Genomic DNA, 14,592 nt, shown 5'->3' with positions numbered 1-14,592 from the left:
GCCTGACCAGATGGTGGCACAGTGGATAGAGCGTCGGACTGGGTTGCAGAGGACCCAGGTTCGAGACCCCGAGGTCGCCAGCTTGAGCGCGGGCTCATCTGGTTTGAGCAAAATCCCACCAGCTTGGACCCAAGGTCACTGGCTCCAGCAAGGGGTTACTCGGTCTGCTGAAGGCCCGCAGTCAAGGCACATATGAGAAAGCAATCAATGAACAACTAAGGTGTTGTAATGCGCAATGAAATACTAATGATTGATGCTTCTCATCTCTCTCTATTCCTGTCTGTCTGTCCCTATCCATCCCTCTCTCTGACTCACTGTCTCTGTAAAAAATAAATTAATTTAAAAAATCAATAAAGTTATAATATTTTCTTTAATTAGTGATTTTTATAGACCCTGATGTGTATTGTTTTCATTATTATTTTAAAAGAATCATTCAAGTTCAAGCTGTATTTTATTTTCCATTTCATTCAATACTTCTTTTTAAAAAATACTTGTTATTAATTTTTAGAGAGAGAGGAAGGGAGAGACAGAGAGAGACAGGAATATAAATTTGCTTCTGTATGTGCCTTGACCAGGGATTGAACTGACAACCTCTGAGCTTCAGGACAATGCTTTAACCAACTGAACTATTCGGCCAGGGCTCAATATTTCTTTAGCACACTTTAAATTTCCAGGTGGGGCCTTGGTCAGGTAGCTCAGTTGGTTAAAGTGTTGTCCTGATGCACCAAGGTTGCAGGTTTAATCTCTGGTCAGGGCACATAAAAGAATCAACCAATGAATGCATGAATAAGTGAAACAACAAATCGATGTTTCTCTCTTTCTCTTTCTCCCTTTCTCTCTCTCGAGAAGAAAGTACACTTTCTATTTATGAGGTATAAATTTCAATATATCCATGAGTTCAATCTTATTTAGTACATATTTTTAGTTTTTCTATATTTCTGCTTAATTTGATCCATTAGACCTGGTTGGCCTGAGAGATGTTAATATTTCTTATTTTTAATCTTTATTGTGAGATGAGCAGAATGATTTATTTAATACATTGCGGTTGACAGTAAAACAATAAGATATAAACAGAATTCCTCTATAATACATTTATTTCTGCTTAAAGCTTTTATAAGTTCTATTTGAGGTCCTGCCACTACTAGTTTATATTTTACCCTAAGGCCTCAGTCTTCTCCTATGTATAATGATGTGAGTAGTGGAATTTTTAAAAATCCAAGAATTTAATTTACCATTTTAATAAAAGTGATTTTGAAAATAATTGCAATAACAGCTGTCATTTATTGAGTCCTTAATATATTCCAGGCATTTGTTCTAATTTTTCTTCAAACTCCAGAATGTGGGACTCTGATTCACGTGGCAGAAACTCATTCTATTGGTTCAGTATTTTAGCAGACCATCTACTGCATAAATTGGCAGTGCACACTTGCATGTTGTTGGACACAACTTTGTACTTGAATCAGGACAATGGTCAGAAAGATCACATTGGTCAGAGGAGCAATTAGCCATTTATTTGTGTTAGTTTCCAGTTTGCCAGGAAACAAGACCAGAATGAGATAAGGAGCTCAGGCCCTTACAGGGTTTGATTGGACTCCTTGACAAAGGAACAGAGCTGTTTTCCTGGCCAGCTATTTTCATCCCAGGCTTATACAAGTGCTCCTAATGTGGCAAAAAAAAAAAAAAAAAAATTGCAGTATAAGTTTGTTCCTTGAGGTCCTCAGAGTTAGCTATCCTAACAAGGAGTGTTAAACTTCAAGCCAAATTTCCTTTTGTTCTCAGTAATAACATTGTTAATAAAAATAGAGGCAACATGTAAAATGGTCTCACCTTGCTTCAGATTAATTAATGTTATACCTTCATTTTAGGGTAAAGATACTTTGTATTGTCCGTTACCTCACTTTTTCATCTGGCCAATCATTTAATATTATTATCTCCTATTATCATCAGGGTTCATTGCCTTGGCCAGGTGGCTTAGTTGGTTGTAGCTAAGTATTAATATTTACATAATACTAGTGTTAATACTCCCCTTCTGTACCCATGGCAGAGATTCAATTATTAATCACCTTGTATTATTTTGTTTGCCAAACCTTGATGCAACTCCAAAATCCTTCTCAACATGGCATACAAATATAAGAGTAAAAGTTGCTCCCAGGATGAAATCCATTGTCTTACTTACTTAGGCTCTCCAGATACAAAGACAAGGAACTCACATTCTCGTGTGTGCTTCAGGAATATAATAAACAACTCTAGTTCAGAGAAATCTGGGCTGTGACAGAGAAGTTGCTGTCTAACTTAAAGAGTAATGAATTTACTTCTTTTAATGGCACAAGGGTGTCCAACTTGCTTGAATGCCTCAGACCATGTTTTCAGTCCTACTCAGTACAATGTGGCAGTACGAGTGTCTTCTTCAGTAGTTGTCAACCATATGCAACAGCATACTTGTGTATCAAATCACAGATTTACAGTTTTATCAGTTTGCAGAATTTGTGTTTACCACAATTGGATTTGGCAAAGTCTCTCATGTGTGCTGTCAAGCAGAATAGATCTTTTGCTAGAAACACAGAGGCCTGATATAAATAATAGCTAAGAGGCAGAGCATGGCAGCATACCATGTTATTTCATTATGTCTGTGTTTTGGTGCATGGGAGAATGTGGGCATGGCCGGGTTCATGGCAACCCTTACTCTGCCAGTCAGAAGTGCAAGCATATGAGCCATCCATTCAAATGCTCAGTGCTGTGTTTCAAAAGAACCAGGTGTGTCTTTGTTTGGCTTAGCATTACATTTTATTTTCATTTTAAAGTATGGAGGATCAGTTTTAGTACTCCTGCTATTAGTCTAATTTGATGATTTAAAAGTAGGTTATTTATTTAATATCCAAACTGGCATGACTAGGACACACCACATGGCTTGGGGACATCTGAAGACATTTTAAGACATTATATCTGGATTCTCTTAAATGCACTAGATACAATATGGAACAATAGTCCTTTCGCTTAGAGGACTTGTACCATAGACACCTAGAAGGAAACAATAATTTAAAAGTTTTAATAATATTTTCTCCAGCGATGGTTGCCATGATGATTTTGCAGTATTTACTGTAAAGGAAGCAACTGATGTAAAATGGAAATGAACAGAATGAACAGAACAGAGAAGGAAAATAGCAAACAGTGCTATGTAGGCAGCCCCAAGAACCCTGGAGCCCAACTTCTCCTCGTTTTGATTTGCATGATTTATGACAGGCAAAGTGGTCTTCTCTATGAAAAGATACCACAGGACCAGAAGGATCTTCTTGCTTTATAGGACCTTTGCTGTGACCCAGGTCATGAATAATAAATAATGCAAATGTAGGTAGATCAAGAAGAGAAGTGATACTATCAGAGTGATTATCTTGCAATAGAAAGAATGTCATGTAGACTGGTAGTGTGCTGTTTTGATAAGAACTGAGTTACTTAACAGCAATATGTACATTTAAAATAATTATTTATTTATTTATTCATTTTAGAGAAGAGAGGGAGAGACAGAGAGAGAGAAGGGGGCGGGGAGGAGCTGGAAGCATCAACTCCCATATGTGCCTTGACCAGGCAAGCCCAAGGTTTCAAACCAGCGACCTCAGCATTTCCAGGTCGACGCTTTACGCACTGCGCCACCACAGGTCAGGCCAAAAAATAATTTACCTGAATCAGCCTGATACTTCCAGAGATACAAGGTTTTGAAATAATTGTTTTAAATTGTGGGTCCAATTTACAACTAAAATTTTTCATTAATGTATATTAACTGAACTCATTATCAAACCACTTGTCTCCTTACCATTTAGTTTGAATCATAAGCATCAAATTAATTAAGTAATCCAGGAAGATTTTGTAGCCATACAATATATATGAATTTGGATTTATAAGAATTTGATTGCGATACAAACTCAAGTGAGAAATACCTCAAAGTCACTGCTTCTTTATGCAACAATAGTGAGTTGATAAAATATCTTTCATTTAGGACCTCGAGTGCCTTAGTAACACTATAATAGTACAACAGGTAAGGGGTAAGTGGGAGTCAAATGATGTCATCTTATGTCCAAAGGCATTGAGTAATTTGCTGGAAAATCAAACTGGTACCTGCAGGACCAAGGATTCAGTTCCCTGGAATTTGTATATCGTGTCATAAGATTGAGGCTCTTCCCCACTCCTTGCGACCAGAGAGAGGGAGGGACGCAATAATATATGTCGTTAACAAGCTCCTCCCGTTCCCACCAGGTGACCCTGAAGTCTGGACCACGCTATCAGAAATACTGCCAGATTCTTAAAACCATCTAATCCACATTCCTCATTTTGCAAAAGGTCCACGAAGTTTCAATGACTCGATTAAGGTCCGGTAGCTTATTCGAAGATCTGCTCTTACCCCCCCCCCCCCCCCCCAGAAGTCCAGCAATGTTACAAAAGTTCCTTGTTGAAGTTATCCAGAAAGACTTAGAGTGAGTTTGTGGCGCTCCCCCTACCCGTCTCTGGTGGTTAACCTGTATTCCGAGTTATCCTCTCCCTCTGACCACTTCTGATCTTCCAAAACACTGAAAGTAGCTAGCCGAGGGCAGGCGCGGGGCCAGCGGGGGAGGCCCACTGCTCCGCCCCCGGCGCTCGCGGGCCGGCTGCACACTGGCCGCAGAGCGGCGAGCGCGGGACTCCGCGGCCCACAGCGGGCGGGGAAGAAGCGGGGCGTGGTTTGCAGCTTTCCGAGCGCTTAGAAGCCGAGCGCGCTCTGCTGTGCCCGGAGCCTTCGGCTGGACCGAAAAAGCGAGCGGGAGACCGAGCAAAATCGGCGACTGAGGGAGCAAGGCTAGCGGGGAGCTAACCTGGCTTGGCCCCAGCCGGCGATCCAGGGACAGCAACGGGTGAGCGCCGCGGCGGGGCCCCTGTGCACCCTGGTGCGCCCCAGAGTGAGCGGGCTCGGGTGGGGAGGAGGGAGAGAGAGAGAAGCAGGGGAAGGGACGCGGGCGGGGGCGAGGGAAGGACGGTCCTCGAGCCGGGGGCGGCGGGAGACAGGGACCGACCCAACGCCGGCGTCCGAGCGCGGCCACGGGAAACTTTGCCCGCGTGGGGAGAGCGGGGTGCGTGGAGGGCGCCGCAAACTTGTCAGCGGGCGGGGCGCTCCGGGATTGGAGCGAACGCCAGCGGGTGGCGTTTGTCTCTCAGGCTTCTTTGTGTCACCTCCGGGCCCCAGCGCGCCGGACCGCCGGGCTGGGATGGGGGCTGTGGAGGTGGCTGCGCAGGAGGCTCGGCCTGATTCCCCCACTGGCCCCTGTCGGGCCCAGGCCCCAGCGCTCCGGGGCCGCTGATTGTTTTCGCCGCTCGCGTCACGCCTGGGCGGGAAAGATTTTGAACGCCGCGTGAGCTAGAACGCGGAGCTGCGGCGCTGCGATTGTCAAATCGTGGGCGGTGTGAGGCTCGCGGGGGACCCAGGGGACCAGTGGGCAGGGGCGTACCCAGGCTGGAGCGGGCGCGGGGACCCGCGGACCCCGGCATTAGAGGAACCGCGGCGGCCGAACGCGCCACGGCTCCGATTATAATTCCATTTTGATTGCTTGGGGTCTTTGTTGTCTGAAATTGCCTCGAGGGTCTGACGGTAGCACCTTCTCCTCCTTAGGTTATTTTCCTTCTGTTAAAAAAAAAAGCGAGGGGTGAGGAACTTGTGGGGAATCAGTGCTTCTCGGAACATTAGTCACCTTATTTGATGGAGGTTGAGAAGTCCTGTGTAACATTTGCCTTTGTGGACGCCTGTTATTTCCGAAAGTTATTATTTGCTCCTCCCCTCGTGGAAGGGAGCGTCTGCGCTAGCTGTTAGCAGGCACGATTGTGTACAAGCACCAGCACGTCGGAGCCAAGCCGAGCAGGTTCTTTCTAGCCGCTCAACACTTTTGCATCAATCTGTTCTTTTTTAAAGTTTGTTTGATTTTAGGCAACTTTCATATGCTTTTCTAAAAGTTTCCATAGCTCCGAAGTCCCCCCTGCAGATACTATGTGGTTGTGCTCGGACAGGCTCTACCACGTTTAGGGCTGGGGAGTAATTCTTTACCTCGATGCAGTCGAGACATTGTAAACAGCAAGGGAGAGTCTCCGCGTTTTATGAGATGAAACATACTTTAATGCGTGACTCCTTGAGTTTTCTCTCTGGAAAACTCCTCTTAGACTCCCAAGGGCCGCCCACAACAAGGGAGAAGGGAGCAGGTGTAATTATCCTTATCAAGATCGTGGTGAAGACTCGGGCTATGTCATAATAAGTAAAAAAAATCTTAGTTCTTTGTCCACATGAGTTAAGGATCTTTATTGGAATTCAACAAAAATTATAAATCAAACCAGCCTGAGTTAGCCCCACATTGTACATTAAAGATTTTTTTTTAAAAAATCATGCGAATAAGTTTACTCAATTAAACATTTTACAAGCATTTCAGTGCATTAGTACTAATGGTGTTTGCACGATATTGCAGTCTGTTTAGAGAACTGAGTCACAAGGGTACTGCCCTGAAAGTGTAATGTGAAGCTCAGAATCAGTCATGTCTTCATAGATAAGGGAGAGGGTGAAAGCAATCGATTCATTTGTCATTAGTCATGTGTTTTAAATACAGATTTTCAATAATTTCACAAAGTTATTTGTTCATTTACTCAAACAAGCTTTTCCCATAGGCCAGCCACTGTGCTGGACTCGGGAATGTTTGTTTTGTACCAGTAAATGCTTTACATTCATCTAATAAATACTGATTGAGTGCCTGCAGTGTGTTGTGCTAGGTGCTGGAGTTATAATGCACAGGGCAGCTGTGGTTCCTGTGCGTCTCTAGTGGGTTGAGTGCAGCGCATAAAAAAAAACATTACCAAGCAAATCACAGGTTGTAAAAGGTAAATCAGATCACATTGGCTTCCCATTTCCTGAGTGAAAGATGGAGACCTGACAGTGGCCCCCAGAGTTTACCCCATCCAGTCCTCCTCTGTCCCCATCCTGTCACCTTTTTCAACTTATCTGCTGCTCTTCTTCTAATTCACTCTTCTACTGCCAAACTGGCTTCTTTGCTGTTTGAGGACCTTTGGACTTGCTGTTTCCTCTGCCTGGAATGCCCCTGTCCAGCCCCCTGCCTGAATTGTTCTCTCTGACCCCTTCCACGTCTTTACGCAATGTTTTATTTTCAGCAAGATTTCACTAAACCCCAGATTTAACCGCCACAACTCCCAATTATTCCCCTTTCACAGTTTATTTTTTTCTCCGCAGCCCTTATGACCATCTAACTAATGTACTCCATATTTTACTCCTTTGTTTATGGACTGTCTTCCCTTACTAGATTGTACACTCTCTCACAGAGGCGGATCAAGGTCGGTGGAGACCCTGGGCACAGAAGAAAATATCGGACTCCTTAAAAAAAGAGAGAGACTGGGGAAAATAAAAATAAACGTTGACCATATTTTTAAATAAATAAAAAATATTCTGTACTATTAATGTTAAAATTACACGTGAAACCAAACTTGATGTCATTGGAAAAAAGTGTAAAGTTGGTGTTTTGAGGGGCCCTTCAGAAGTCGGGGCCTAGGGTGCCCGCCATTAAATCCGCCTCTGCTCCTTCAGTCCTGTTGTATTCACTGTTGTATCCTCAAAGTCTGGAACAACGCCTGGCACACAGTCAGTAGGTCCTTAAGAACTAGATATTTCGCATAACCAGGAGTTCCTCTGTTAGTAGTAAGGCTTGTCTGCGGAGGTGACATTTAAGCTGAGACTTGGCTAAGAAGCAGCTAACCATGTTGTGCGGTAGGAGGTTGTAGAGAGGACAGGGACATGGGAGATCAGCAGAGAAGATAGCATGAGTCAGGACAGAGCTCTGGTGTGTGGATTTACTGGGACTGAGAAAGGTCACCGTGGCTGAGCACTGACAGTTGGAGGAAGAGCAACTAATGAAGGTTGAGTGGTAATCAGGTGAAAGATCATGCAGGGCCTTGTGGGCCAAGGTTTGGATAAATTCACACTGAATCCTCATACATACCCTATTAGCGCTATTTTGTAGTTTATAAATCTGGCCATCAAGTATAGTAAGTAACCTGAAAAAATTCTAAGTTGATTTAATAGAGAGAGACCAAAACAGATAGAAACATTGATCTCTTCCTGTATGTGCCCTGTCTAGGGATTGAACCTGCAACCTTGGACCTTCTGGCTGAAGCTTTAACCAACCGAGCTGTCCAGCCAGGGCAAGATTAAGTAACTTTCTGAGGTTACACAGTATAGGTGGATAGCAAAGCCTAGGATAGAAAGGCAGGCTCTCAGATGTCAAAGCACTTACATTTGACCACATCATGCCAACATCAGAAGGCACAGTCTCTATGCTGATGGAGCTGTTTGTCTAGTGGGAAGATTTAAGCCATTGCAGTTTACATGTGGCATATGCTACCAGAGATGTATTCCTGGGGGCTACAGTAGGGAGGGATGCATTTGATTCTGCTTGGGCATGGGACAGGCTAGATTGTTAAAAATTAAATAATTTTTCCTTTTAAAAAATTATTATGAAATATTTCAGACTGGTTGCTTTTTAATGAAGAAGTAATGTTAATGTGCCCTGGCTGGGTAGCTCAGTTGGCCAGTGTTGTCCTGATGCGGCAAGGTTGCAGGTTTAATCCCCAGTCCGGGCACATATGAGAAGCAGCCAATGAGGCCCTGGCCGATTGGCTCAGCGGAAGAGCATCAGCCTGGCCTGTGGAAGTCTTGAGTTCGATTCCTGGTCAGGGCACACAGGAGAAGCGCCCATCTGCTTTGCCACCCTTCCCCCTCTCTTTCCTCTTAACTCTTTCCTCTATATCTCTTTCTTTCCCACCCACAGTCAAGGCTCCATTGGAGCAAAGTTGGGCCGGGCGCTGAGGATGGCTCCATGGCCTCTGCCTCAGGCACTAGAATGGCTCTGGTTGCAACAGAGCAACGCCCCAGATGGGCAGAGCATCGCCCCCTGGTGGGCATGCTGGGTGGATCCAGGTCGGGCGCATGCGGGAGTCTGTCTGACTGCCTCCCTGCTTCTAACTTTGGAAAAATACCCCCTCCCAAAAGAGGCAGCCAATGAATGCATAAATAAGTGAACCAACAAATCAGAGTTTCTCTCTCTGTCTCTCTGTCTCCTTTCCTTTCTCTAAAATCAATCAATATATAAAAAATTAAAATGAAGTAGATTGTCACTTAAAAAAACAGTAATGTTAATGTTAAATGCCTGTTCTTAAGGGCTTCGTTGTTGTTTTTTATCCTTGCTTGATTTGATACCTAACAGTGACCTAGGTCATATATCCCTTTTCCTACTTTTACCAATTAAAGGATTGTGTCTGGGATAGTGTAAACTCACGTATGTGTAAAAGCCTGTAATTCTTCATGAAACTACAGATTATGTTCTTCCTTTTTGATTGTTGTTATCTTAAATTGTCTACACTTTGCAGGTTTGTGAGATAATTTTTAAATCAGTTCTATTGCGTCTACTTGGCATACAGTAAGCTCCATAAATTCAGACTGTAAAATTGTTAATTTTTTTCATATATGACTTGTGAAGCCGTCTCTTCCTCTGGCCCCTGTCTCTATCCTTTATCCCTCTTCCCCAGACAACCAGAGGTAGCTTTCTGACCCTATGGATTAATTTGCATTTTTAGAATTTAATAGAAGTGGAATTACACTGTATATCCTCTTTTTGTCTGGCTTCTTTCACTCAGCATAATTATTTTGAGATTCATTCGTATTGTTGTATGTTTCAGTGGTTCATTACTTTGTGCTGCTGAATGGTATTCCATTGTATGGGTATACCTAAGTGCATTTATCTGCTCACCCATTGATTGGCATTTGAGCTTTTCTTTCCCCTCAGTTTTTTGTTATTAAAAATAAAGCTGCTGTGAATGTTGAGCATTATGTACAGTCTTTGTATGGCCATTTCATTTACCCTGGGTAAATGCCTAGGAATGGAATGTCTGGATCACATGGCAGGTATATATTTTAAAGTGGGTATACCATTTTACATGCTGTAAGTCAGAGGTCCCCAAACTTTTTACACAGGGGGCCACTTTACTGTCCCTCAGACTGTTGGAGAGCCGGACTATAAAAAAAAAACTATGAACAAATCCCTATGCACACTGCATATATCTTATTTTAAAGTAAAAAACCAAAATGGGAACAAATACAATATTTAAAATAAAGAACAAGTAAATTTAAATAAACAAACTGACCAGTATTTCAATGGGAACTATGGACCTGCTTTTGGCTAATGGGATGGTCAATGTCTGGTTCCATATTTGTCACTGCTAGCCGTAACAAGTGATATTCTGGAGCTGTGATGCATGCGTCCTGCGTCACTGGAAGTAGTACTGTACGTGAGTGACGCTGTGCTTTGCGGTGCCGTCAGATACAGTGCTCCTCTCACTGACCACCAATGAAAGAGGTGCCCCTTCTGGAATTGTGGCGGGAGGGGGGGGCGGATAAATGGCCTCAGGGGCCGCAGTTTGGGGACCCCTGCAGTGTAAGTATTGTAAGAGGGTTACAGTTGCTTTGTATCCTTGTCAGCAATTGGTATGGTCAGGCTTTTCATATGTAGTGGTATCTCATTGTAGTTTTTATTTACATTTTATTAATGACTAATGAGTGCTTATTTACCTTCCATATATCTTCTTTGTTGAAGTTTCTATTTACATTTCTTGGCACCTTTTTAAAAATAGGGTTGGTTGCTTCCTTATTATTGAATTTTGAGATTTCTTTATATTTTCTGGATACGAGTCTTTTATCAGATACATGATTTGCAAATATTTATTTTCAATCTATTGCTTGTCTTACACTGCTCATCTTACATTCTCTCAACAGTATCTTTGATGATCAGAAGTTTTAAGTTTCTTTTTAAGTTAGAGGAGGGAAGACAGAGAGACAGGCTTCTTCATGTGCCTCGCCATATCCACCCGGCAAGCCCTTAAGGCAGGGGTCCCCAAACTACGGCCCCGGGGGCCGCATGCGGCCCCCTGAGGCCATTTATCCGGCCCCCTGCCGCACTACCGGAAGGGGCACCTCTTTCATTAGTGGTCATCCGCATCCTGTGCTCCTGGAGTCCTGTATGTGGCGGCATCGCTCATGTACAGTACTACTTCTAGTGACACGAGATGCACACGTCACTCGCCGGAAGCACGTCATATCACTTGTTACGGCTAGCAGTGACAAATATGGAACCGGACATTGACCATCTTATTAGCCAAAAGCAGGCCCATAGTTCGCATTGAAATACTGGTCAGTTTGTTGATTTAAATTTACTTGTTCTTTATTTTAAATATTGTATTTGTTCCAGTTTTGTTTTTTTACTTTAAAATAAGATATGTGCAGTGTGCATAGGGATTTGTTCATAGTTGTTTTTTTTATAGTCCGGCTCTCCAACGGTCTGAGGGACAGTGAACTGGCCCCCTGTGTAAAAAGTTTGGGGACCCCTGCCTTAAGGGGTGATGTGCTGCCCATCTACGGGTGTTGCTTGACAACCACGCTATTTCCAGTTCCCCAGGCAGAGGCTCAACAGAGCTATCCTCAGCACCAGGGCTAACCAATCGAGCCATGGCTGCGGGAAGGGAAGTGAGAGAGAGAGAGAGAGAGAGAGACACACACACACACACACGTGGGGAGGGGTGGAGAAGCAGATGGTTGCTTCTTCTGTGTCCTCTGAATGGGAATCAAACCCAGGACATCCACACTCCAGGCAGATGCTCTACCATTGAGCCAAGTGGCCAGGGCTAGAAGTTTTAGGTTTTAATTAAATCCAGTTTATCAATTTAATCTTTTATGGATTGTACTTTTGGTGTTGTATCAAAGAAATCTTTGCCTAACTCAATGTCACAAAGATTCTTTACCCTGAGTTATAAAACTCCTAGGAGTTTTTCAGTTTACATTTAGATTCATCTACTTTGACTCAGTTTTTGTTTATGGAGCAAAGTACTGTTTGAAGTTCATTCTGCTGCCACCAGGAGTATTTGACAATTTCTGAATACAAGATAATGTTTGGAGACAATGTCTTGAGTGTGTGTTGAGGGGAGGATGTTTGCTGTTGTTTAGTGGGTGAAGACTGGGGATTCTGCTAAAGATCCTACAATGAACAGGAGGATCCTCTCAACAAAGAACAGGTAGTCATAATGTCAGTAGTGCCAAGATATAGAAATTCTAGGCTAAGGGTTTATCAGTGTTACTGATCTTGTCAGTAAACTAGCTGTCGGTTTCATTGATATTGTCTATTGTTTTTCTATTTTCTATTTAATTGATTTTCATTCTGATACACATTATTTTTTTCCTTCTCACTTTGAGTTTAATTTGCTCTTATCTAGTTTCTTTAGGCTGTTGATTTGTGACCATTTTTCTTTTCTGAGAAGTGTTTAGTTCTGTAAATTTCCTCCTAAGCACTGCTTTATTGACATCTCACAAAGTTTGATCTGGTGTGATTTAATTTTTCTTAATTTCAAAATACTTTTAAAATCTTTTGATTTTGATTTTTGACCCGGAGCCAGTTAGAAGTATGTTGCTTAGTTTCCAAATATTTTTGGATTTTCCAGAGATCTTTTAGTTATTGATTTCTAATATAATTCCATTGTTGTCAAAGAGCATACTTTGTATGGCTTGAATCATTTTACATTTATTGGGAATTATTTTGTGGCCTGAAATATAATTTATTTTGGTAAAGGTTTCGTATGCACCTGAAAAGGATGTATAGTCTAATTACACCATGTCAAAGGAACATACCATCAACGTGACTTATCAGTATTCATGTTAACCTTGGTCACCCCGCTGCAATAGTGTCTGGCAAGTCTCTCTACTGAGAAGTTACTCTTTTCTCTCCATTTTTGTACTGTACCTTTTGGGAAGTCACTATGTTCAGTTCATACTGAAGGAGTAGAGAACCATGGTCCACCTCCTTGGAAGGGTATTATTTTTATTATCCTATGTGACAATCTCTGCCTTTTAATTTGCATGGTTAGACCATTTATAATGCTTATTGGTATGGTTAGGTGTAGATCTTGCTACTTGTAGTCTGTTTTTCTCACCTGTTCTTGGTTTCTTTTTTTGTTTGTTTGTTGGGATTAATGGGATACTTTCTGTCCTTTTATTTTATCTTTTATTTTTAGCTTATTAGGTATCATTCTTTAATTTGTCATATTAGTGGTTGCTTTAGGGTTTATAATGTACATCTTTAACTTATTGCCATTTACCTCCACGCATTATATCATTTCATGTACAGTATGAAAACCTTGTAATAGTGTATTTCTATTTCTCCTTGGACCTTTATGCTATTGTCATATATTTTTCTTTTTGTCAGTTATAAACCCTATACTACATTATTATTTTTGTTTGACAAGTCAGTTATTTTTAAGGGGATCTAAGTAGTAAGAGTAAAGCCATATATATATATATATATATATATATATATATATACCCATGCAATTACACAGGTTAAATTTTTATTTTACTCTTGTTAAATAAAAGTAAATCACATAATGAGGTTATTGGATTCATCTTTGTGTGTGTGTGTGTGTATGTGTGTGTATGTATAAACTTGTAAAGTTGGAATAAACTTTGAAGAGGCAGTGAAATTCAGAAACCAGAACCTAGTTCATTTTCTTAATAGGAAGATGCTGCAGGATCTTTGGGGTATATTACATTCAGTACACCAGACTTGAGAACTTCAGACAGGCACTGCTGAGGGTGCTGTGTTTGTCTTTCCTCTGAGCAGGATTAGGAGGGGGGGAAGGTGGATGGGGGGAAGGAATCAGTCTGCCGGTGCTGACATTTTCCAGACCCTGAGAAACTTTGAAAAATGGGCTTGGAAGCATTTCTTCCTTTTGATGGTGTCTGAGATGAAAAACACTCAGTCATAGCTCTTCAAAGATCAAAGTAACACGTTTGACAAAAGGGAGCCTCCAGCTTCTGCTTGTTAGTGTTCATTGATTGAAAACTGTAGTCTGAGAAGCAGTTCTTGGATCTTCAGAATTTGCCTTCTCCTTGCCACTACGGCTACAGATGACTTTTAGTTTTCCTTTAGCTTTACTGCCAGTGCATGCTGTGTGTGGTCAGTGAGTAGCTGCTCTCTGTCTGGGTGTGTAAATGTGCCTCGATTCTGAATGTTAATACATCGACAAAGACTCAACTATAAGTGAGTAGAAAAACTCACTCAACAAATTAATTAATTTGTGTTGTAAATATTTACTGAGACTGGGCTCTGGCACATTGATGAAAATTTATGTCCCTTGCCCTTAGAAGGCCAACTGTAGACAGTGGTTCTCAAAGTGAGAATCTTCTGGTGCGCCCTAGAAGATTTCCAGGTGTGCTCTATGGTATTCCAGAGAAATATGTGCCTGTTGGGGACCAAAAAACCAACAGGGTTTTTGGAATTTAGATTTTTGGGAGACAGAGGTGTGGGGAATTGGCTGTAAGCTGACAGTCTGCCCAACCCCCCACCTCACTTGCCTGATTAGGTTGCAAAAGGCTGTTAAGCTGTGGTGCTGGATTGTTTACACTACCCCCATGTTCCCCCGGAAAGACTGGAGGCAAGTTTCTTCTATCCTTTGTTTGGTGTACAGTTAAGATATGTATGGTGG

General features: G+C 42.2%; 1 protein-coding gene across 7 annotated transcripts in view; it reads left to right on the top strand.

The window, feature by feature from the left end:
* The first annotated feature begins 4,740 nt into the window (after positions 1-4,740).
* SYNE2 (spectrin repeat containing nuclear envelope protein 2) overlaps positions 4,741-14,592 on the top strand; it is a 351,348-nt gene continuing 341,496 nt past the window's right edge. For all 7 annotated transcript variants that reach the window (XM_066272842.1, XM_066272840.1, XM_066272839.1 and 4 more), the window contains exon 1: positions 4,741-4,880. The gene's annotated coding sequence lies outside the window, so the exon portion shown is untranslated. The remainder of the gene's footprint in view (positions 4,881-14,592) is intronic.

The sequence above is a fragment of the Saccopteryx bilineata genome, chromosome 4, assembly GCF_036850765.1.
Source record: "Saccopteryx bilineata isolate mSacBil1 chromosome 4, mSacBil1_pri_phased_curated, whole genome shotgun sequence".
NCBI classification, from domain to species: Eukaryota; Metazoa; Chordata; class Mammalia; order Chiroptera; family Emballonuridae; genus Saccopteryx; species Saccopteryx bilineata.
This window is presented reverse-complemented; position numbering and strand designations above follow the sequence as displayed.